The 25,136-nt window shown below is 41.8% G+C and overlaps 1 protein-coding gene across 1 annotated transcript in view; it reads left to right on the top strand.

Moving 5' to 3' along the window:
* The first annotated feature begins 10,554 nt into the window (after window positions 1-10,554).
* The window catches only part of CHL1 (cell adhesion molecule L1 like), a 141,665-nt gene continuing 127,083 nt past the window's right edge, over window positions 10,555-25,136 (top strand). The window contains exon 1 of the mRNA XM_075052663.1: window positions 10,555-10,607. The gene's annotated coding sequence lies outside the window, so the exon portion shown is untranslated. The remainder of the gene's footprint in view (window positions 10,608-25,136) is intronic.

Raw genomic sequence — 25,136 nt, 5'->3', positions numbered from 1 at the left:
TCAGTGAAGCACAAAGCTGCACGAATCAGTGACAGCATTCACACCTTCAGCCATTGCTTTGAAGATTTCCGAGATTTTTTTATTTGAAGACATGATTGTTTTTTTTTAATTTTAATACCTCTCAACTGCTCTTGATGAACACAACTTGCTAGCCCATTTTACATTTCATCATCGAACATTAAAAGTGCTCAACTGTTTATGGTAAGTCAATACTTTCTCTTTATAACCCGATCTAAAATGTGACTAGCTTTAAACAGTTTAGAGATTTTTAACCAGCACTACTAATATTTAAATTAATAGTCAAATATTATTAAACAGCAAATTGTTCTCTTGTGGATCTCCTGGACCGTATGCAGTAATGCATCACCTTTGGCCACATGATGAGACCCACTGCAGGCCATTCTGAACGGTCAGGTGAGGGTGGCACAGCAATGTGTCCCACCTATCCACTTAGTGGGTGAATTTACATCTCCAGCCCAGGCACTGTACGAAGCTGACACATAAGGCCCCAAATCTTGCCAACTCATTGGTCTTTCAGTTCCTTTTTTGAGAGCGTGGGCTCAGAGAACTGCCAGAGTGCATCGGTAACAGGATAAATTAAATTCCGCAGCATCCCTTCACCCATCTGGAAACAGCAATTCTGGCTGTTTCCCATTGACCTCACAAGATTAATTGGCAGTTGATAGCCTTTATATTCTAATTTTCCACCTAAGGGCCCTGTTATATTTCAACTGCTGTGCCTGAAGAAATGCATCTTCATGTAGAATTAAAACTTCTATGAGTGCAAAAACTCAGATCAGAGGTTGCCATGCCTATTTTGAAGTCTTCTTTTGTCTTTTAAACCCTGCTTACTCCTGCTTTGGATAGACAGGTTATCTTATAAAGAGTTCCTTTCTTTAAAGGTTTGTGTTAGGTTTGTTTGGCTTTGCTTTTGCTGCAGTTGCATTATTTAACATCCCTCTCTTTATTTTCAGTCAGTCCAATCTCTTGGCAATAAGGATGGAGAACAAAATAATCTTCCTTCTACAAATTAGGGGATAAATTAATCAATGAATCCAGAAGATAATTATTTAGGTTGGAATGAGATGTAGTCACGTAGAAAGAAGTAAAATTTGAAACAGTTTTTTGTTTTATTTATAGTTTGAAAGAAAATGGTAACCTGTTTTCCCTTCTGGCTCCTCTATCAAGAAAACATGTAAGCCTTTTAATGTATCTCAGTGCACCATGGATGGCACTGGGGAAGGATACCCATTCTAGCAAAGGTAAGAGAAATATAAACAATTTGGGTATTCACAGCTTGGACAGAGGATTGAATATAGCTTTCTAGAAACAATTCCTTTTAGAAAAGTTCCTTTTGTACATTGGTGATTACTGTCATCGTGGCAAAATGATGTCTGACTTGCATTCCTGTCCAGAGTTTGAACGTTGGCATGGGGATTTCTTTCTTTGGTGGTTGTATAAGGGATGTGTGCGACTCTTCAAGTGTGGAATATATGCTAGGCTGTGTTCACAGACCTTGTAAGAGATTGGTTTTGTCAGCGGTCAGTGAATGCTTTGCAGAGAAATGTATATCCAAATGTAGGTGTATCGGCTTCTGATATTTTTTTAATCATTATGCGTTCGTGATATAAGTGCATTTCACTCCCAAATGAGGCAAGACACTTTAAAATTATACTTTCCATTGTGCTTTTCAGTGCTTTGGTATGGTCTACAGAGTCACTGCCAGAGAAACACATGTGAGCCCAGCAAAAAAGCAGATGGCGGAAGGACTGAGAAAGCAGTTTCAATGAAGTTGAAATTTGGGAGCTGTTGGAGATGATAGATATATTTAGAAAAGTATATAGGATAAATTTTCAGCTGATGGAAAGTGTCACAGCTATATTAACTTCAAGGAGCTGGAAGTCAGCTGAGCTTGAACTGCATGATAATTCTATATCATTAAATCAGTATGTAACATAGCACACCCACATGGCTCTAAATACAGGTGAATTTGACAGCAGTTTTTCTCTGGTATTGTTTCCCCTCAGTGTTGGATTTAACGTCTAGCCAAACTAGTACGCACGTTTAAGATGACATATACCCGATTTTGCTGTCGGTTTCTGAGGGAGCACGTTACCTCTCTGAGAAACTTTTTCAAGCCCTCGAGCAAGATGTAGCTGTTGGAACTGAGGATTTTTTCTGCTCCATCCCAGAGCTGGACTATGCAGGCAGGAATGGGAGGACGACAGAGCAGGGTCAGCCCGCGTGGTCTGCTGCAGCTGCAGCCACTTTGCAGCTAGACAGGTCTCAAAACCAGTTTTGTTTTGCTGACAGGACTTGGCTTAAGGGGTTTCTTTGGAGGTCATCTTTGGAGCAACGCACCCTTGGTTCATTCCAGGGTCCTGTTGGCCTAGATCTTGTGCTTAGTTGTGCTTTTTGTCACTGCTGGGCATCAGCAAGGGCTGCAGTACAACCTTTGTGATCAGCCAACAGGAATTTCTTATATTATACATTCCCAATTCAATCCTTTTTCTTGAGCTAAAAAGTATTTTTAAGAAAAATAGGTAGTCTTGGTATTATAATGGCCCGTCATGAATAGCTTGGCACAACTAGGAAAATGTTGCTAAAAGGTTAATTAAACTCACTGCTCAGAAAAAAAATTAATAAACAGTTTCTCATCTGCCAGTTATTAGATCTTGTTATACTTTGTCAGCTGGATAGAGGAGCCCTCCACTACAAAATACCTATTCCCTCTGGTACCACAGGCTGGGATCTAATCACCTCTTAACATGCTACTTGATGAATTCTCATTGCTCGTTCTAAGATGTACTTTCAAATGCTGCAGTTGTTTCCCTGACTCCTTTGTGAATCCTAACAAGTAGTTTGTTATCCCTCCTGAGCTGCAGATGGCAGAACTAGACACTTAAATTCCAAAATACATACCAGCACAAAATACAAAAGCAATAGAGACTTTTTATACCTACCTAATATCCTCTGCTTATACAGCTATGGATTTTGTAGCCCTCCAAATAGATAAGGTTCAATCTCTCTCAGACTTATGTCCCACTCAGAGTATAGGTTCTTCATAGGGATCCTGATTCTATCCCTTGCATTCCTTGTTCCTTGCTCCATCACATTGCGTTTACTGGCTATTCTGAAAAAGCATACTGCTTGCTTACAGCCAGCTAAACAAATGGTTAAGGTCACCCTGCACCACAGGCCTCCATTTACTGTTAGTTTTGATTTGAAGGTTTTGGAAGTATTTATCCTTTTAATTTAGATACTGAAAAAAAATACTAAGTATTGCCTGCAGAGTCTACTAAAACTATTAGGGTGTATTATCACACCTGACAAATGTAATGCTGACCATTTTGGTAATCCCCAGACTTTCAAGGGAGTGCTTAGTTTCATTCTTGTAAGAATGTAATTTTTGACTCACGCTCATCACCTCGGTCTGGTGACAGTATTTCCAGTATTTACTGAAAGATGTTTATTTTTAATAAAATTTCCTGAGTTTCCATAACATCAATGTGTATATATATATATATTTATGTATATAAGGTTGAAGGGTAAGACAGAAGTATGCTTGTTTTTACAGAGTGTTTTCCCAATTATTGTATCTGATATTCACAGTACTAATTTTTTTCTCCTTGAGTGTCTTGTCTGAAGGACATTGAAGAGGGATAAATCATTTACGTATTCTGTTACATGAGAATTGCCAATATTTTTTAAAAGAAGTCTTATGTTGTTGATCAAGCTATTGCTTTCCTCCTCGCATTAATAACTTTGTATAGCTTGACTCTGCAAAAAAAATTTGTTTTAATGTGCAGTTATTTGTATGCTGTTGTTTCCTAAGCCTTCTATTCTTCATATAACTTTGTCTGTCTAGCAGAATTTAAAAGCAGTCTGAAATGTAATTGGAAAATGTGTATCATACCATGTAGTATTTAGAAGCAAATTGTCTGGACTGAAATTGCTGATGCAGGTGACCTATCGAACACCCTGCAACCCACCAGTCAGATTAAATTGGTAAAGGAACACAGGGAGCACCAAATGGTTCAGCAACAAACCATCTAGTGTTTTGTTTTCGATTTGGACTTTAATGTAGGTTATTTTAATAAAACCGTTTCACTATATGGACATAAAAAATGGAAGAATACAAATGATAGCATTAGCCAAGACCACTGTTTGTCCCTGTCTTAGGAGATCAGTGTCATTTCTTCTTTTCTCATGAAAACCAAATGAACCCCTCAGTAATCATCTTGTTCATGTGTCTGCAGAACTTGGGAGGGGGGTCCCTGGTAATTCTGAATCAGCTGTTTACATTCATAACTGTGCTTGGTTTCAAAGGTGGCTACAATAATGCCGTAAATGTTACTTGTTATTATAATCCAAATGGGTTTGACTTTCAGTGGGAAAAGGTGCACAAACGATTTCTTTAAAGACTTGTTTTTATTTCTGTATAGGGCAGTATAGATAATCAGGTTGTTTTATATCAATGTAGGGTTCTGGCAGTAGACATTATGTGCAAATTACACCAGTTGACCTCGACAGAAAGCAAAAAGAATTCATTTTATTCCGTAGTTGGTGAGCGATAGGTCTCATCTACATCACTGGAAAAGCTATGACTGTGTTCATGGGTTATCCAGGCAAAGGCTTCATTCTACATAACCCACCTCCACACTAGGCAAGAATAAGAGCAACTGTGGGGACCTTGTTGCTGATGTTTTGTCCAGTGACTAGCAGTTATTGTTCAGGAAATAGAAAATCTTTATTTCTAGGCCTCTTTAATCTCTTCCACAAATGAATGAGATCAATGCCATTGTCCTGCCGTGAGTCACAATTCCACTTCTCTAAATATTGTGGCTTGCTCTTTCTGGGCTTTGTGCCAGCTCTGTGCAGAGACCAAAGATACATTTTCAGATAGCATTTTTTGTGAGTATGGTACTTGCTTTTCTTTATAAATGACCTTGTCCCATTGCGTGCTGGATGACTGGGCGTGCGTTGGTCTGCCGTTCAGGCACAGCCTTTCTGTTGGACTTACAGTTTTGTAGCTTCATCCCGGAAACTGGTACACGCCAACTAGATAACTGGGCAGGCTACCAAAGGAGAAGGTGTCTGTGGTGGAGTGGCCAACTAAACTGGCATGGCAGATCTCTACTTTCAATACATGTACGAACTTGAAACCTGTGCTACGGAGTTCTGCTCTTTAAAGTGTGGTATCTGGCAATGTCACTACTGTGCAGTGAAAAAAAAACACAAAACAAAACACAAAACCAAAAATAAAACCCAAAACCGAAAAAACAAAACCCAAAGCAAGTCAACCCAAACCTAAAACCTGGAATGATAAACGTCTCACTTAACAAGCAATGCCATCAAAGATGAGAAATTACAAAGTTGTTCTTATCCATTATATTATATATTCATTCAGAAAGAAGCTTTCTGGACAGGTTCTAGGATCTTTAGCGAATGCTTGAAGGAAAAAGCATGAATAGTCTGTTGTGGCACCACTGGAGCTCAAGCCTTCCCTCCACAAATACCGTAACGAAGGTAAGGCTCAGTTTTGCTCCAGGCTAGGTCCAGTGAATCTTCAATTATTTTCTGCTTGATGCAATGTGTTCTACAGAGCTCAGTCTATCTGTCCTGGAGCAGAATGGAAACTTGTATGGAGCTTTCTGGTACAGCTGGGAATTAAACCTAAATCCCCATCTCCAGGCTGAGCTCTCTCATCTCTTGCTGTACCTGTTTTTCAAAGAAAAGAGAACCACAGCCTCTTTTTTGATGGAAACATATGGTTGTCTTCTTACAAGGCGGCCACAGGAGATGCATGGGTCAGCCTGCGTGGTGATTTGATACTCCGTGAATTGATTGGTTTTCATGCCCATCTTTGAATATGAACCTAAATATGGATGAACCCATTTGCCTAACTTGGGTCTTTAAGATTCATTGTGAGATTCTTGCTCCTAAGTTTCATGTGGTTTGGGTTGTTTTTATTATTTATTTAGTAATCTAGACTTTACTGCTTTCTTTCAGAAGAACTGTAGGAAGCTAACTGGAAAATAAGAACCAAATATTTCACTGAATTTGATCCTAAATCTATTAGTGTTTGCAAAGCAGATAGGCAGCTCACTGTATTTTGGTGTCGTATTTGTTATTATGGATTAGATCAATTGTCTAGCTACAGTAGCAAACACACCCCTTGTAATGCACTTAGTCAGTTGTGAAATCATGTACTCAGCAGTGGGAAAAAAGAAAAACCTCCATAGCCCCTTCAAGCAATCAATTTATGCCCTGAAGCATGAGATTTGATTACCGTTGTTATTATCTTAGCTTGCATAGTTACAAATGTTATTAGCAGTCATAAAATTATCCAGCCTTTAAAAAATTATATTAAGAAAAAAATCCCAACATTTCACTCCAGGTTCTTCAAAGCCTAAATTCCTGGGATTGATTTGAACTGCGAAAAGTGGTAGTTCCTTTAATTCATTTTAAATTTGCTGTCCTTTGATCACATGGATTTTTCATGTATTCTCATTATGAAGGAATAGATGAGCATTTTGTAGCACATCTACAGCTTCTCTGCTCTGGTCAAGATCTGTCTAACTTTCAACATTTCAAGGCTACTGAAGATGTGTACTCAGATACAAGTTTAATAAAGCATTAGTGGGATATGCATCACTCTATCTCATATGTATTTTGCCCTTTACAGATGAAATCTTTCCCTATGAGCTCAAAGCTTGTAATGGAGCTTTGTGCTTCTCAATATACACCTCAGCTGGTATAATTTAAGTATTCTAAAAATTCCAAAGTTTATGAAAATACTGTGAAAAGTTGCAGTAGGACATAATTTCCAAACCAAATTTTGACATGGAAAAAATGCTAGTTGGCATGATGTCAATTATTTTAGCCATTTAATTTGTCCAGGACCAAAACAGATTCCCAGAAACTTAGCATCTAAAAAAAAAAAAAAAAAAAAAATCAAATTGTGGCTTTTGATATTCAAGTAGATTCACATTTTTGCATATCTACCTATTAAAAAAATTCCATCATCTTTATTAATGAGCTGTGGAGGTGGGATATGTGCTGGCAATTACAAGCAAAATGAATTTACTCTAAAGAAAGTCTGGCCAATCTGTTCTTTTGTCCTGAGTATTTCATGTATCTTAAGGAGCACTTAGAGTAAGATCAGAAATCTTCTGAGCTTCCCATCAGACTCTGGAACTGATTTTAAAATGGTAGGCGTTTCTTGAGGGAGTGCATTCAGTGAATGAGGTAACAAGTTAAAGTTGCAATAGGCACAAACACACCCTCTATTCCTTCTGGTTTCTTTGGACAACTCCTGAGATAAATATTCCGAGTTTTTTTCCTCAGACTTGATTTGAGACAATATTATGCATTTAACATGTATTTTAAATATGTGATCAGTACTAGCCTGGAGAGATTTAATGAATTTTTCCCAAGTTTCTAGCAGTGTTGTGCGCTCAGTCTCACATCAAGTAGCGGGTTTGATGAAAAGGCTCCTTGATTTTCGGCAGGAAATCCCAAAATAAAGAGCAGTTCTGTGGAGACGTGGACAGGACCGAACTGTGCTTCTCTGTCTTTATTTTTGTTCTGTGCAGACTTAAGTGTGATGACATTTGCCCTGTTTCATTACCCAGTGAAATCTGGAGCACTATGGATTATGTCTATTTACACTTTACTTAAGGCAAACCCTAGTCTTGGAAATAGATGCGATTAATGCCGTGTCTTACTATGAACAAGAACACGTTTTATTTTGGCAGCAGGGAGCGGTTTTGGGTAAGCTGACATACTTTGACTTTTCCACCAGCTGGCTTCCTAGTGGAAGGAAAACTTTCTGCACAATTCTGTGTCGAAAAATTAAAACCATTTAATGGTTTCCGTATTACGGGCTGAAACCTGAAAATGTAAGAAGACCCTGGGGAAATCACGTTGCCGGGGAGGATCTAAAAGTTGGGCCAGCTACGCAGGGAAATGGAAGTCTAAGTGGTCGCTGCATTTTGGGAGCCCAGCTTCCTTCTGTTCGTGGCACGGCATATCTGGGTAGTGGATGCTGCGACATAGGTATGGGCAGACTAGGAAGTTGACTTTGGCAGCAGCCCTGCCTCAAGCAATCACTGGAGGTAATTAAATTGTCGTGGCTTTTCTTTATGTCAGAGCCCTGCAGAAATCAGCCTGGAAACTCTTGGTACTGCTGAGGCATCCCAGGAGGAGGGCGGTATTGGCCAGAAGTGGGTAAGAGTCATCGCCCCCATTTTTCATCCTCTTGGCAATAGCAGGGGGGGCAATGCCAGCTCTTCCCAGCTCTCCGGCCAGCTCCGTTATCTCTGCTCCCAGACGAGCAGGGCACAGCTTCCCACCCTTGGCGTCTTCGGTTTTTGCCAACGCTTCAGTAAATCTCCAGTCATCTCTGGATTTTGACTCGATCTCCGATGGCCACGTTTTTACTGGGTCAAATGGCTTTTCAGTGCATCGGCAGCCCTGACACGGTCGAGACGTTCCTCTACAGCTGTCTCTTTTTCCATTTATTTTCTGAGGTTTCTGCAACACGGGGGCACAGGCCTGTTGCTTAGCTGTTGGTTGCTTTGGGAGGCAATGTGCTGTAAATATACCATTTCACTGTCTGTGGATGAAACAGTAAGTCAATTCAGGATTTGGCTATGAGAGCGGGATTCAAAGGGAGAACTCCCATTCCCTTATGTGTGCTCTGGGCCGGGCCTCCGCTGCGCAGAAATCCGACTGCCCAACGTCAGAGCTTTCTAAGCAACCACAGCACGCTTTCCTTACATAATAGCAGCTTTTCTCCATGCAATTGGTGAGAACTTTGGCATTTATATTGGCGCGAGTTGACTTAAACGTAGTTTAATATAAAAGTTAGATCTATGAATTGCCTAACTTTGCATGACGAAAATATCAAGCATAACATTGCTTTAACAGAGTTTTGCATTTGCTTTCTTAACACAGAACAAGTATATTAAACGATTCTACCCTTTTCCCTACTAGTTTTCAGATTTTTTTTCTTTTACTGCCACTTCTAGTCCATAATAGCTTTCCTTAAATGTAATTATTTACTTCTTGTCCAAAAAGTAAGCTCACCTACCTAAATCGGCTGGAGACAAACAACACGAGTTGGCCAGCACCTCCACAAATTCTGATTGCTACTGTCCGAAAAATCTTTAACCCAAATGATAATAATCCCCGTGAGTGCTAACAGTGATTCGGTAGGGTGGTTTTATGGTTTAATGCCCGTGAATGTTACTTTATGATTATTGTTCATTGCATTAGACAAGGCTCAGAGAAAAGAAAAACACCCAAAGGTCAGCAGTGAGACAGAAAATTGTCTGAGAAGTCCAAGTCCTCATGAAAATGATTATGTCTGACCTTCACCACCTCCACACGGCGTCTCTGGATGGAGCGCTTAAGAAAATGACTGGCAGATTTGTGGCGACTGTCTTCAGCAATCACTTAAAAATTTAGCCTGTTCCACAAAGGGATTACAGAAGTAAACCATACAGGCAGAAAGTCCGAGTGTTCAAACACACACACATAAACCCGATCGGGTTTGTGTGGTCGTGTGCGCTGTACAGCGCACGCAGCAAGAATTGGGAAGAGGGGCATTTGCAAAAAAAAACGAGGAAAAGACAGGTTTTCAGAGGTTTGTCCCTATAAAGCACTAGGTGTTGTGCTGATGAGCACATGGGTGGGGGGACCCCATCCCCACCTGAGCTTTCCTCACCCCTCACCCTCTCCTCCAAAAAGCAACGCCAGAAGACAAGAAGCCCCCATTTTAGCAGCCCCCTCCAAAGTGCGAGCTACCGAGCGAGGATCTCGCCGGTGGCAAACCGTGTCCCGTCCGTGCCCCCCCCCCCCCCTCCCCAAATCCACCTCCCATTTCTTTAACCCCTTCCTTGCCTCGGCTCTCGGCTGACCGACACCAAACCCTTACCCCCCCCCCCCTTCCCCATCCCCGCCCCGTGCCCCGCCGTTCCCTTTACGGGGGGGGACAGACGGACGGGAGGCGGCAGCGCTGCCCCCCCCCAGGCTGGAGGCGGGCAGGGGAGGTGCAGGAGGGTCGGGCCGGGCTGGGGCTCCCCCCCCCCAGCCCCAGCCCCAGCCCCGTCCCCTCCATCCCCAGGTGCCGCCCGGAGAAGCCGGTTCCCGGCTCCCGGCGTCGGATCGGGCAGGTGGGAACCGCCGGGAGGGACCGGGGGGCTGGGGGCGGCTCGGGGTTCCCCCCCCCCACATCACCATCCTTCTCCCAACCTCGGGGAAGGGGGGGGGAAGGCGGGCAGAGGTTTGGGGAGGTGCGGGGGGGGGTTTCGTTGCCATGGCTCCCTGCAAGCTCTGCCGGAGGAGATAGTGATGCCAGTCACGGAGGGACCCCTCTTCCTTCTCGTGGGTGTGGAGCTGGGTTCGGGGTGGTTGGGCTCCCCCCACCACTACCACCACCCCCCCGCCTCCTCTTTTTTTTTTTTTTTTTCCCTTTTTTTTTTTTTTTTTTTTTTTTTCCGGGGTGGAGCCATTAATTTGGAAAGCCGGGACGGGGCTCCGGCCGTCATCCCCCCCCTACCGCCCTGCGAGCTGCCGGCTCTGCCCGTGCGGGGCTCAAGGTAACGCTGGGGGGGTCACACTGGGCTGGGGGGGGGGGCCCGGTCCCCATTCCCATCCCCATCCCCATCCCCATTCCCATCCCCATTCCCATCCCCTTTCGGGGCTGCCGGCTGGCGGAGAGCACTGGGACCGCGGGTGCCCCGCTGCCCCGGCCGCCTCCTCTTCTCTCCCTGCCTTTTCCACCAAAAGCCTCTTTAATAATAATAATAATTATTATTATGAATCTTTTTTTCCTCCTCCTTGTACGCTCGGGCTCTCCCGTCCCGGCGGGGCGGAGGAGCCGCTGCCCCGGGGAAAGTTTGCGGGAGGGTGCGGAGCGGTGCGGAGCGGTGCGGAGCCCGGGGGAGGTGGGAGGTGGGCGAGGGAGGTTGGATGCGGAGAATGGGGGGGGAATTGGGGATCCTGGGGGGGCCGGGGAGGTCAAAAGCACGGTGGGAGTGGGCTGGGGGCTGGCGCGCTCGGTCTCGTGTGGTTTTAGGTGGGTTCAAGTTTGCAAGCCTGGATGTCAGGCGTCTGTGGCAAAACGCTTCTTCTTTCCTTCACTAGTGATTTTGGAGAGTATTTTATTTTATTTTTTTCCTGCAATACCTAAATTAGAAAAGTACCCCCCCCCCCCGCCTTGTTTTTTCCCCCTGGGGAAGTGATGTGATTGTGTTGCGCTCCAGGAGAGCTGTAAGAATCTTTAAACCTCGGTGTCGTGTGCTGTGTGTTATTAATTTGCGTTGCACGATCAGAGCATCAGCATCAGGTCTCGGCTAGGTTTAGGTCTTCATAATGCAAGGAGGTTCTGTTTTCTAACAGTTGGACACAGTAAATGGAAATAGACTTTTCATCTATAGCTTCTATGGCTAATATTACTTTGCCTCTTATTTGGGGGTAGAAAGGAGCTAAACTATGATATTTTGGATAACATACAGGTATTCAACCATAACTCAACAGATTGAAAACAAGTGAATTCATTCTTGGCACTACCTAGGAATAGTTTTGCTCGAAACATGCTTTGGAAAATTTCACCAGAGACCTGACAGGTGGTATTTTTGTTTGTCAAGGGTTCATTTGATGCGACTGAGTTAAATACACGTTATGTAGCTCTCCCAAACACCATTCCAAAAGCAATAAATAATAAATATTATGAGTTTAGTTATAGGCCTGAGGAAAGGAGATGGGGGAAAAACCTGGACCTTAAAATGAATGTGTAATTTTTGCCCGTTTGTGAACACCCATGCAACGTTGACTTGTCGGAGCTATGCATGTGGTCCTTTGCCCGTTGCTTCCCGTGATCCTCTGCTGGCTTTTAGTGGCATGAAGTATTAGAGTGCTCGACTACTGCTGCATGAACACTTTTCTGTGTCTTAAAAGTAAGGAATTTTCTTTGTCTTTCCAAAACATAAAACCAAACCAAACCCCACCTCTCCCAATGAGTCATTAAAAAATTAGAAAATTCTTGTTAGCCAGTTTCTGTGGTCCTTACTTAGGCTGAACATCTGCTGTCAGTGGAGTCTGGCTTACAGAAGAACTACAAGACTAGACTATGTTACATTAACATGAAATGCAAAAGATAAGATACCACCAAGGTTTGCAGGAGGTAATGGAGTTCCTTCAGGAATATTGCACAATATATGTAAAAGTATCATGAAATATCTTTAGTAGAAAAAAAACTGTCAGCAATCCAACAGTTGTAGAAGTTTTGCCATATGCAACAGCTTTTAAACCAGTTCGTTCTCTAAACTCTTGCAATTTATTATTGATTGTTATCAAAATAGGAATAAAATGAATTTTGAATCTGAGGCTGAAATGAAGAGACCGTACTTCAGCTATATACACTTTGATTACATTTAACCCACTGTCAGTGTGAGTGGATGTAATTATTATGGGCATTTAGTATGTGTTACTTCAGTCATTAATGAATGAAAGTACAACAGTCCACTTCTTTATCCCAAGAAACCCAGCAGATAAGCCTTCATTTAAATGAAAGATTACATTATTAACGACATGTATGTGTACCTCCAGTGGCTTGGATTGTAGCCATAAAAATATACTTTATCACTTAAGTTTAGAAGGAAAAATGAAGAAAAAAAAAGGTAGCTGTACGTTACATAAAACGATGTTGTGGACAGTTGCTTCTGTGATAAGAAGGGATCTGCTCCTTTCCCCAGTGGGAGAGGACAGGGACTACTTTAAACACTACTAATTAGTTCAGTTTATCTTGCATGCGTTACAATGCTGTAGTTAGTTAATTATAGCTTTTCCCATTAGCAGTATGTTAAGAATAATGAATTAACATATCACACAGATCAAAAGAACATCTACAAAGTTTATCTTGGAGGAAAGAAAGTGTTATTGTGTGGCAGGAAGTCCCCGTGGCTTTCCCAAGGCGCAGATTTGTTGGAATTCCTGAGCTGGTGCTTCAGCGCCTGATGAATGACTTGAATTGATCACAAACAAGTGACACTGGAGCTCTTGGTTGCTTAGCAACCCACCAAGATGCCACAATTTCTTTTTGGTATATTTGTCCAGGAAATTAGAAATTCTGTTTTATTAAAGATCTTTTTTTTTTTTTTTTTTTTTTTTTTGCTAGCACAAAGCCCACCTTATAACAACCTCAGATTTTGTATAATTAATATCGATGCCTCAGCACAGGGTCTGGGGACCAGCATGGGTGTGAAGAAAAGAGCAGGAATCTTACTTGTAAACCATATTCTGGCGGTGATGTCCTCAGTGTTTTATAACAAGTTTCAATTGCCCTTTCTCGGTTAGACTGCTGTTCAAAAACCAAAATAATTAGTGGGACAAGAAGCCTTAACAAAGACAGTCATCTACCAAATGCTTTTTGAACAGATCCCCTCATGCTGTCTTGAGATGTGAGATCCTGCAAGGTCTTGTGGCGTTACCCCATGCTCCATTATGAGTAAATTAAATGCAAGATGGAGCATGCGGTTTGATTGTTGTCCGAATTATGTCAGGGCAGTCTGGCCCATCCTACAGCCCATATGGCTGGAGACCTCTGCTGGGTTGTCCTCGCAGAAGACGCTGGTTTCTTAACAGAGCGATTTTGTGTAAGGAAATAACAGATTTAGTACTCAAAGAGCAGAAGGAAGATAAATGTTATCATGGTTCTGTATACCCAGAGTACTAATATTGGCTTTAACCAGGTTGCAGCATCCTGCATGCACTTCATACATGTGGAATTATATTTTTATGTCAGTGAACCCTTTATTGTTACCCCTGGGTCCGTGTACGCTGTCATCTTAGTTCTGGAGTGCACCTTGGAAGGGAATCTTGCAGTTGTCCCATCCCCACCTGCTGTGCTTTGGTTTGCGTTATGGGGAGACCGCACAAACCGGATTAATTTCGGATGAACCTAAACCAGAATATCTGTTTCAGGAGTTTATTTTGTGCACTTCAGCTGCTAATGGGTTTTTCATCCGTGGCCTCCTGCCTAGAGCTGAAGCGAAGCCTTTGCAATGTGCGTGGGTGGATTTGGGGTTCCCAGCACTGTTTTGCTCTACTCATCTATGCCCTTCTGAGCTCTGCTACTTGCTAATACAGACACAGCCTTTTCCTTCTAAAATCCTAACTAAGAAAAAGCATACTAGGGCTAGGAGAACTGCAGGCTGTCACAGCATTTAATTTACTCAGATAGTAGTTGGCATTCTGGAAGATTTCTTTCTCCCTCTTGGTGAGAAGAAGGAATCGAGGTATTTCTCTTCTTTCCTAGACAAAGAGCTTGGGTATTGCATGATTTACTGGTGTATTGGACTAGAAGGGGATGTTGTAGCAGTGCCTGTAGTAACTGCTGCCATTTGTGGACCACAGCGACCTAAATCTCAACTCATTGTCAATATTCCTAGGCTAAGATTATTATAGGTCATAATCTGTGTACTTGTAATTGCCCTTCTAGGCTTAGATAGACTTAGGTAAAGATTTAGGTACATGTGAGCTTGTTTGATTTTGTTGTGGGTTTTTTTTGCTGTTGTTTCTATGCAACAAAGTCAATGCCCAAAACTCAAGGTTGTGTTTGTTGTTGGGTTTTTTTTTTCACAGCTACTCTCCTTGTATCTGTTTTATGCATTGATTTCTCTAAGTGCATTTGCATACCCAAATGCTGATTAGTGATTGCCTCTGCATTATAAATCGATGAAGATACACGGTAATATTTGGCATCTCAGGTTTCTCCTCCCAGCGTGTCCAGGCACCCCGTGTGAAACGCAGAGTGTGGAGCTGTGACGGCCGTTGTGATGTGTTATTTTCTGAGGTTGCAGCATTCCCTAGCAGATGTTTCCTTCTTCCTTCATTACACCTGGATGTATAAAACTCCAAAAAAGGCAGATGGAAAACAGTTTATCATTAAAATTAGTGTTTATTGTTACAGCTGAACTAGTGTTAGTTGTTTCGAGTGTGACCTCCAGGCGCAGATCCTGCTCCATGCAAGAAGGACAAGATTTATGTTGCTTTTGTCATTAGGGCTTTTAAGTCTTCATAATTTCTTTGAGCCTCACTAGCCCTCTCTTTTCTCCATTTATCAAGAAAACTGCCAATTCCTCTTTTCAGGTGTTTTTTCTCCCTTTGCTGAGTCAGCAACAAGATGGTATGAAATTAGAGGTGTGGTGGGGACATGACTCGGGTTAAGGAGGGTGAAGGGGCGATTGGGGAGGACAGGGATGAGCCTGCTTGGATTCATCCTCATCTTTGCTCCTGTTCTGCCGCACAGAAGAAATAGAGATGTCTGGATTCAAGCCTGAGCAGCTGGGGGAGAAGGAGCTAATGGTCGAGCCTGGGCAGGGTTTTTTCTGTAAGAGTGCAGCTTTCGAGGATATTTTTAACAGATGGTTCCCGGTCTGGCTGTAATAGCCGGTCTGTCAGCCAGGCTGAGCTGCCTCGGGGACAGCCCCACGCCGAGCTCCCAACAGGTAATCTCCAAACAACCGCTGTCGCTGCGGCAAAAAACGGAGCTTCTCGTAGTGTCCCCGTTTCATCCTCCCCCCGTTTGCGATCGAGGAGGTGGGGAAAGCTGAACCTTGTGTACTGGTCGTGGACTTTATCCCCTGGGCTGCTCCAGTGCAGCAGCAAGACGTGCACTGCGAGTGTTCTTGGTCTTCAGCCCGGACCCCACCTGGGCTGCTCTCGCCTGCCCAGCGATGCTCCTGCCTCCTTCTCCTCCTCCTCCTCCTTGTCATCCTCCTCCTCCTCCTCTTCCTCGCAGGAGTGTGGAGGGCAGCACATGGGTTGCGCCTTCACATGTTCTTGTGGCTGCTGGTCTTTTTTTTAGAGGTGGAGAGGGCTGTAACTTTAAAGGTGGGATGAAGCCATGTCTGAAGGTCTGTTGTGGCTGGGAAGTCTCAATGCCCTCGTGAATAGAAAGTTTAACTGTAAACAAGCCAAGTAGTGAAAGCCCAAGACTCCAGTTCCAAAGAATTGTATCTAAACATTTCAGTGAGCCAAAGTCCTCCTACCTTTCAATATAGCTTAGTCAGGGGACTTCAGTGCTTTTAAAAATCTCATTTCAAGTGTCTCCATTTTTTTGGGAGACCCTAGAGACGACTGTGAAAGGTTGGCAGTCGCTATTCAGGACAGTCTCCCGGCTGAAATTAATTGGCTAGGCAGTAATCTCCTAAGAGGAATAGGGAAAAATAAATTGCAGAATCGGGCCCTTCCACCTTTCAGTCTGCGTCTCCTTTGGTGACTTTTCGAGTGTGACACAACCAATTCCCTGTCAGCCTCTTCCGCTGGCTGACACAGAAGAGGTGGCTTTGAATGCTGCCTGCTGTGCTTGTATGGCACTTGAAAGGAAGCGAGGGCTGCCTTTAAGGGGTGTATTCCCACAGCTTTAAAGTATATTTGAAAAATGCATCGTTCAGTTATGTCGTCTGTGTTACAGTATTAAAACTGATGGAAACCTGGAACAATGTTTCAGTAAAAAATGGCTGGTGCCATTGCTGTATCCCCAGTGCCTGAAATAAAATTAGTCTTGATGAAAGATTGCTTTGCTTATAGGAAAAGTAAAATTATTATTCCAGGGCAGATTTTTTTCTGTTAGAAAATACCATAACAATGTTTTCAGCTAACAGTAGTGATTAACTCTATGGCTTTTTTTTTTTTTTTTAGACATATTCACAGAATACACCTTTTTTTTTTTTTTCAGTTTACTGAAATCAGAGAATTGTTAATGAATAAGAGATTGTCTGTAGGTTTTGAAGCACCTACATTTTTTTTCCAAGAGTGATCTCATAGCTCAGTGTGTTTGGTCGGTCACATCACTAAAATCCTTCCCTCTGCAGTACTGGGGTGGTTTGTGTTGGTTGATACAGGTCTGTGTGCATGTTTGCACCCATGCCTGTCTGCCTGATTTTGTTGGGTTTACTACTTCATAGGCAAAATACTCTAAACCACAAGATGTTTGCTGATTTCAGTGGAAGTATTAGCTCAAATTGGGGCTATTGCTCAGGTGTGTTACTGAATAAGGGCCCTGTGCTTTATTTTCCATAGATTATTCTTTCATATTACTCCACCAATGATTTTGTTCTAGTAAAATTACATTGTAGGAAATGGATTTTAGAGGATTTCTATTTTGACCTGATATGAGTCAGAGAAGGTCCCATCTGATCTTCTTGGTCATGAGGCAGTTTTACAGCTGAATAAACTGTATTCAGTGTTTACTTTGTATGAGTTCTGCTGAAGCATCAGTCAAAACTGTAGCTATTTTGGTAATTAAATTCCCAAATCCTTTGAGATAAATATTCCTTTTGTTACATTTGAGCAGAAGAAAATAACAGAGAACTGAACTACTAGTATCTGTGAGTACTAATGGAAGATTTTATTTAATATATTTTTAGGAAAGTAATAAACCCGATACACTGTGATGACTTCCAGGATTAATATTGCACATGAAAACCACCGGTGAAGTCATGGCGCCACTGAAATAGATGGTCAAACTCCCACTGACCTCAGCAGAGTCAGGTTTTTGTCCCAGGAGTGATGAAAATCTAATTTACAACCTAACCAGTCTGAGAAATAGGCATAATGGCTCAGGTCCTTGACTGATACAAATTACTGTGGTTCAGCTGAGGATGATTGAGTTACACTGACTTACGCCATCTGGGCTTCTGGACAATCGTGTCCGACGTCCGCGTGGGCTTGTCGTGTCCGTCAGTAAGGATGCTGTAACGGGCTGCGCGATAGGGCTCGCCGCAGACACGCAGGTTGGGAGATTTCTAATGGTGTCTCCTATCAAGTGGCGTGTTCTTGTCTCCTATTTTGATGGAAACAAATAACTGGGAAACAGTAATGAATATTCCTGTTTTCCGACTCGTACAAATTACAGATGTCATACTGTAAGCTATATGGAGTAACAATGATTAAAGGACTGTCCCAGCTGTACAAAGCTAAGGCATACCTACTTCATTAAATTTACAGGGTTACCACTGAAATCCACAGTAATTGCTCAGGGTTTACTACCTGCATGACAAATGCACCTTTCTATTACTGACTGTATGAGGTTTGACTTTGGCTTTCACCTAAATCTGGGACTGTTATTATCTCTGATTATGGTGTTGAATTGCAGCATCCCTGCTGTCTGTGTCTGCGCGGCGCTCCACCGGTGATTTTTGCCCACCCTGCTTTTCGGCTAATACCTGCCCAGACGGTGCCTACCTGCTGGGAAACGCTCGGTCTCACCTTTTCGGCTTCATGTTACGTCCCAGGGAACTGCTGAAAATCGAGAGCTGTTTGAGTTGTATTGTGGTACAGAGCTTTGTTAAAGGTAAAGTGCAGTTAAGTGTGGTGGCACCAGAAAGTAATACAGCTGGTCTGGTTATGCAGCCGCTAAAGAAAAGGAAGTTTCTCCCATTTACTTCCACCTGTGCAGGATCCTACCTTTTGGAGCATTGCACCTAATTATCCTGCTAGTGCAGCAAATTCTCACTGTCAGCCATTCCCCTTGTCAGACATCACTGTGCAGTGAAACCTCACATAATTCCAACTGCATAGCAAGATGAAAATTTCGCCTTTGGTGCATAAGAAATCTGCCTCAGCGTTTATTTAAAAAAAACCAAACAAACCACCAAAAAACCCAACACACAACAAACGTCAAGGGCTATTCAGAAACCTTATCATGTATATCACAAAAAAAATTGGAATAATCTTTGTATTCAGCTGATAAGCAGCATTCTCCATACAAACCTCTTCCACTGTCATCCTCCAAAATGTATGCTAAGCTTGTCTGTGCACAAAGCTCCTTGTCATGGGTGGTGGTTAGACCAAATTCTTTATCCTTACATAGGATAGGATATAGGCAGGAGCGCTACATATCTGCACTGTTAATTATATAATGCACTCACGGAAAAGAACAACTTATGCAAACTTCCGAAGCTCAGGCAATAGCAATCCATGTAACGGTTTAGAGCTTTATGTATTTTATAATCTCCAAACCCAAATGTCCCTGGAGAGGGAATGCACCCTTAAAAATTTTAGGACTTTAAATTAAGCGAATTTAAACTAACTGATTTGCATACCTTTCTTCTTTGTTCTGCCTGAATGAGATATTACTTCAGTAATTGAACTGTAACTTTGCTACAGGTAAATAATGTAAGACAGCTTATATTCCAAATGCTTGACCGCATTAGGGTTGTGTGGTGCTAATCCGGCAATTTGCAGCCCCCCTTTGAGAGAAGACGGTGTCCAGTCCACTTAGGATCACCGAGCCCTGGGCTGGCGCTTGAAAGTTCAATTAATGTGTGGTGCTAAGTGTGCTTCTCGAACAGGGACTCGAAAGGATGCTTTGGGGTAATGGAACGGGCATCCCTGGGAAAAACCCTCTTATTGAGTTAATATCATGGAGATAGGGCAAAGCTGAATTCTCCTAAAACCCAAATTTTACAGCTAAAACGTAACACTGAAGTCTCTGAAGCAGCTTTCACGAGCAGGCTGTGGTGATAGCCTTTGTGGTCTGTCTTGTTCTCGGCGGCTGGATTTGGCATCTCCGTACCCGTGCGACAGATAAACCGGGATGGGCGGACAGGAATGGTGGTGGGAGGGAGAGGAAGGACTGATCAAAGGGATAATATGCCTATTGGAAAAAGTCTGGTTTAGTATCTTTGGGAAAGATAGGGTGATATATCATAGAAGGGTGACTAAGTATTTTGGGCTCCTTTATCCTACGTATCTTGGTGTTCTGCGGGAATACCGGAGGAGCCCATGTACAAAGAGGGAAAGCAGAAGGAGGTAGGGGATGATTGTCTGGGGAGCTTGGCACCAATCCCAGAAAAATAATGGATAAGTTAATAGAGACTGAATTAATATAGAGTTAAAGAATAGAGAGATAATTAAGGCCAGTCACCATGGCTTTCTGAAAAGGGATCCTATTCCTGATGGGGTTATGGGTTTGATAGATACGGGTAACTAAGCTTTATGGCAGTTTTCTAGATTTGGTATCTGATGAAATCTCAGTTAAAAACAAACAAACCCAACAAATTTAGTATGTAGAATTAGTAGCAGTCTTGCTTAATGGATTAAGATTTAGCTAACAGAGCTGAAAAGGTATTTCTCTGTGAGGATTATGTATTGAAAGATGTGTGGGTTTAGCGCAGTTTTGCAAGAATGAGAACTAGTCCTGAAACAGGTTAACATCTCTATCAATAATCTGGACACAAAAATTAAATGACTGTTGCCAAAGTTGTGGATAAGGCAATACCAGTAGTATGGAAATAATAAGTTATATGGAGCAGACTAATGGGCTGGCAAGATGTTGCCTCTTCTCCTGTGCTCCCAACAGTCTGTGCCTTAACCAATGCACTTGGAAGAGGGTATCCTTGAGAAGAGTTACCGTGAAAGGGTACGGAGGGGTCACAGTGGACAAAGAAAGGAAGATGACTTCCCAGCGGGATGCTACGGCTGAAGGACTAGTGAGCTCCTTTGACACAGGGTTTTTATCTGAGTGCATGAGAATGCTGGAAAGCTATGGCCACTTCTGGTGTCAACAGCTGAAAAAAGAGTTTACAAAACTGAAGAATCAAGAAAATAACCACAATATTGATTTGAAGAGTGGAGAAAATTCCCTGCAGTGAGAGATTTAGAGAGCTCAATCTGCTTAGCTCATCAAAAAGAGGATTGAGAGGGGACTTGATTACGGGGACAAGTATTTTCATGGGGAAAGCATATCCAGCTTTTTAATCAAGAAGAGAAAAGAAAAATAAGATCTAATAGCTGGAAGCTGGAGCCAGACAATTTTAAATTAGACATTAAACACAATTTTTTATCTGTGATTAACCACTGGAATGAACTATGATGTGTTCAAATCGAGACTGGATACCTTCTGTGATATGATCAAACACAAGTTACTGAGTATGATTTGCAGGCGATAGGGAAAAGCATAGCAGCCTGTGACGTATAGAAGGGTGCAAAGGCCTTAAAATCTGTGAGCACTGAAAGGGTAATCAAAGGAAGAAGATAAGAAAAAGAAGGAACGTACATGGGAAGCACAAAAAAGAGAAATAGAAGCACCAAAAGGGCAAAGAAGGGAATTTCATCTGGAGAAGGAGCTTCTGTTTCTAAATACGGGAGCATATGTTTCAGCAAAGTGAGTTTTGGCATTGGGAACACCTTGAGTGTTGGCAGAGCTGGAGTCATCTGTTTCATAGTCAAAACAGCAATTTTGGATTCTACGCTTTGTTAACGATGATGAAGAAACCTCCTATTTGTGGTTTGGGCTTTTGGCAGCATCGGCTCCCTGTTCTGCTGCTGTGAGAGAAGGCAGCGCAATCCACTTTGCTGGGAGGGGATGGAGCCGAGGGCTGTGTCCCACGGCGAGACCCGCGCCACGTTCCCCAGAAGCGAAGGGCATGTCGTGTACCGCCTGGGCTACGGCACGGTTGACCTGTCCAGCGGCGGGCTGTCACTGGGGGCTCTTGCGTGCCCTTCGCTTTATTGACATCGGTGTTATACATACAAGTTTTAAAAGAAATCATGAGCCCTATATTTATACCATTACAAACAAATTTTGGGGAAATCCAGCAGGGAAACCTATGTGGTCTCGGCTGCTTTTGAGGAGTACTGTCTGTGTGCGTGTTTGTCATCTTGAAATAGTTTCACCAGGTCAGTGACTGTGTCTTCTTTTTTTCAAAGAAGAAACATACCATATTTCAAGTGCTTACAGTGCCTAATAAGCACGTAATCATTAATTTAAATGTAATATCGTGTTTATTTGGTGGGGAAGTGCAGTGGTTCAGTCAAGGTCATGGCCCAGGTGAATTTGCTGCTGGTTTTTTGTGTGGATCTCCAGTTATCATGGAAGTGAAACAGATGCCTTAAGGACTGTAAGTCACTTTGCTATCGTGGAAGCCTTTTAGCCAGGACTGAAAATCACTTCTCCAGAAACATTTTCAAAAGCGCTGTCTTATGTCCACAGTAGAGAATACTACTGTAATTGTTATGGGGAGAGAAATAACTCGCATGTTATTTTTTTACAACTCCATCACAAAGCCATTACCTTTGTTTAGCAACGTTTCCTGTATTGGTTTTGGATTTGAAGCGAGCAGTTATTTCAGGATCTTTACAATGGAAATTTGCAATGTGTTTCCTTTGGACTGTTTAACAGAAACATTTGTGATCAATTAAAGCACCCAATTACCTGCACCTCTTCATGGGTCAACTATTTCTACCTCATACGGCCATAGATATTTTACATTGCCAGCAATACCGCACAGCAGTTTTCTGACTTCTGGGCTGGAGTTGGGTGTTTTCAGGACTGTGCTAGAACCTGGGCTTATTCTGGTAATATTCTCCTTGGAACTAGGAAGACTGACAAATTATAATAAACTGTTTTCTTGTGGAAGAAAAAAATCATGCAAGAATGTCCGCACCACCTGTAATAATTGACTAACTGGACAGTAATTATCCTAAAATACTGTTGGAAGTATGTTGACCTTGATGATTGTTTTCTTTCTCAATGGACATCTGAATAATTGTCTTTGCCTAAGGATTCCCTAGAAGCTGTTCTCAAATCAGAGCAGCACTTCAGCATTTAACTCACGACATTGTGACATCCATTAGGAATGCAGAGAGGTAGGAATTACCCTATTCAATCCGATTAAAGATCCAATTAACTTAGAATCCTATCTCTGTTAGTAACTAATACTAGATGACTCAACACCCTGGGAAAAAAAAAAATCAAACCACCAAAAAACCAACGCCAAACCTTCCTCCCTCCTCCCCTGAACTCTCATTATCACAATTAAAGAACAAAATGTCTTGAAAGACTTTTTTTTTTTTTTTTTTTTTTTTTTTCTTCTTCTTACCAAGCACTTACTGCTTGGCTTCCATCCTGAAACATGAGATCAATAGCCCTTATAAATTATTATCCTGGCTTGGGAAAGTATTATTATTAGCACTTTAAACATCTAATCATTCTCCTAATCATTATGTCCTTTGTATCAATAACATTTTTGTGTCAGAGAGTTCACAAAGTTAATTATTGTGATTTTCTTTCCTGTTTTAAATTTGCTGTCTCTTAATTCTGGTGTGATCATGAAAGTGACTATTTGACCTTGTTTCACCTGTTTTCATAAATACTTATGCCTGTCATGTTCATTCCTTGAAACACTTCATCTGTGCATGAAATACTGATAATTCTTTTCATTCCTTTCTTAAAGGGACCTTTATTTTCCTTATTTTTGACCCATTTAGTTGTTTCTATTTCTATAATTTTTGAATGCCCTTCGAATGCAGTTATACTTAGTGTCAAAGGTAAGAATATATTAGCAACACATCTAAATTGCTAATCTTGCACCATACTTATTTTTAGTCCTTGCTGATACATTCTGTACAGAACCTCCCATCTCAGTTGCATCTTGACCACCTTGGCCTGCTGAGCAGATGCTTTCTGTTGAAGTGATTTTTCCTTTTTTTGTAGAAAGAAAACAATCCAATAGAAACACTATTCTCTTTCAGCCTTCCTAAGGCCAGGGGCTATTTGGTGAATTTAACTTTGGTTAAATAAAATGAAACAAATCTATTATGACCCTCTGAGAAGGTCTCATGGTTTAGATCATAGGCCCTTTCTAAATATAGGGATCGGAAATTAATGTCTCCCTGGATTGATTATTCTATAACTGCCTCCTGCAAGGTTTTTCACAGTTTCCTTTGAACTGAATGTCCTGGCCATTTCTTAAGAGATAGTAGTTTGAGTGGATAAAGTGTTAAGATGATACACTATAAAGTATATATATATATACACACACAATTAGTTACATTGTGTGTTTAGTTAAACTATATATGTATTTTTTGCACAGAATTGTTTAACCATCATGGCAGTTCATGGAAAAAGAAGATCATTTGGGATTTTTATATATATATATATATATAAATATAAAATGTATTTTATTTTTTTTTTTCTAAACCATTTTGTGCAACGGGCAATAGCTTTTGCCTTGGGCTTTTGAATCTGATATTACTTTATCTTCCGTGAAAATAACCAGAGTACCAGCAACAGCTGATGTGACTGAAAGGGAAACAAACAAAAGTGAACCAGCTCAATATGGAGCATATCAGATTTTTACATTTATTCCAGAGACATGAATTTTGAAACTTGAAATTACACACTTCTAATGTGTATGTTTGCATGAACATACACAGACAAGTGCACGTATACCTTCTATTTATAAATATATATGTGTGCAATTCAGATCTCTGTCTTGTGCAGGCACATGAGAAGTGCCTGAAAGCTGGTATACTAATGTTTATTGGTTCCTAATATTTAACAGTTAGGTCTTACCACAGTTATGGAGAAGTGATTCAGATTCCTTCTATTTTGGGGTATTGCTTTTATTTAGGCGCTGCTCGCTGTAGAAGAACATCTTCTTGTCTTTGGCTGCAGACACTTGCTGTGGCAGATGTTATGACTCAGAACAGACAAGAAGATTCAGATTTTATTTTTTTTATTTTTTTTTTCATAAGTGACTTGCCCCCAGGCATGTTTTGACAGGGAGGATATCATTTCAAATTAAATGTGAATGTGGAGGCTTTCCAAAGCTACAAATTGCAGAGATTTCTCAGCGTGACTCAAAGAAAAAAAAAAAAAAAAAGTGTTGTGCATGCTGATCGCTTGCTGTGGTGGGAGGGTGCTGCTGTGGTGTAGCTCTGGTACTGAAACCCATGGTTTATTGCCTTGTTACAGATTTGGACACGAGAGGCAGTGTCCATGAACGAGCTGCTTTGACTTTGTTCCTTTAATAACCATTTTCCTCTGTAAACTACATCAAGGCCAACACGGCAGAGCTGGTTTTTCCCTGCTACCTTCAGGTGGACTGGGACGGTGACTGGAGGTTTAAAATCTCATGTACCCTACTTGTTTTAAATGGTCAGGTGAATCTTTAGTATCAGTGAGCAGAAGATATTTTTAAGATGACAAAGAATTTGGTCTGAAAGCAGGCAATCCAGAGGACGCTTTCTGCCAAAGACTGCCAGAGGGCCATGAAGGGCTTTTTGTCTGTACCAGGATGATTGCTTTTCCCTCTTTGAATAGGGAGAGGTGCAAT

The sequence above is a fragment of the Buteo buteo genome, chromosome 21, assembly GCF_964188355.1.
Source record: "Buteo buteo chromosome 21, bButBut1.hap1.1, whole genome shotgun sequence".
In the NCBI taxonomy this organism is placed as follows: Eukaryota; Metazoa; Chordata; class Aves; order Accipitriformes; family Accipitridae; genus Buteo; species Buteo buteo.
The sequence above is the reverse complement of the archived record's forward strand: the minus strand, read 5'-3'. Positions and strand labels throughout refer to the sequence as shown.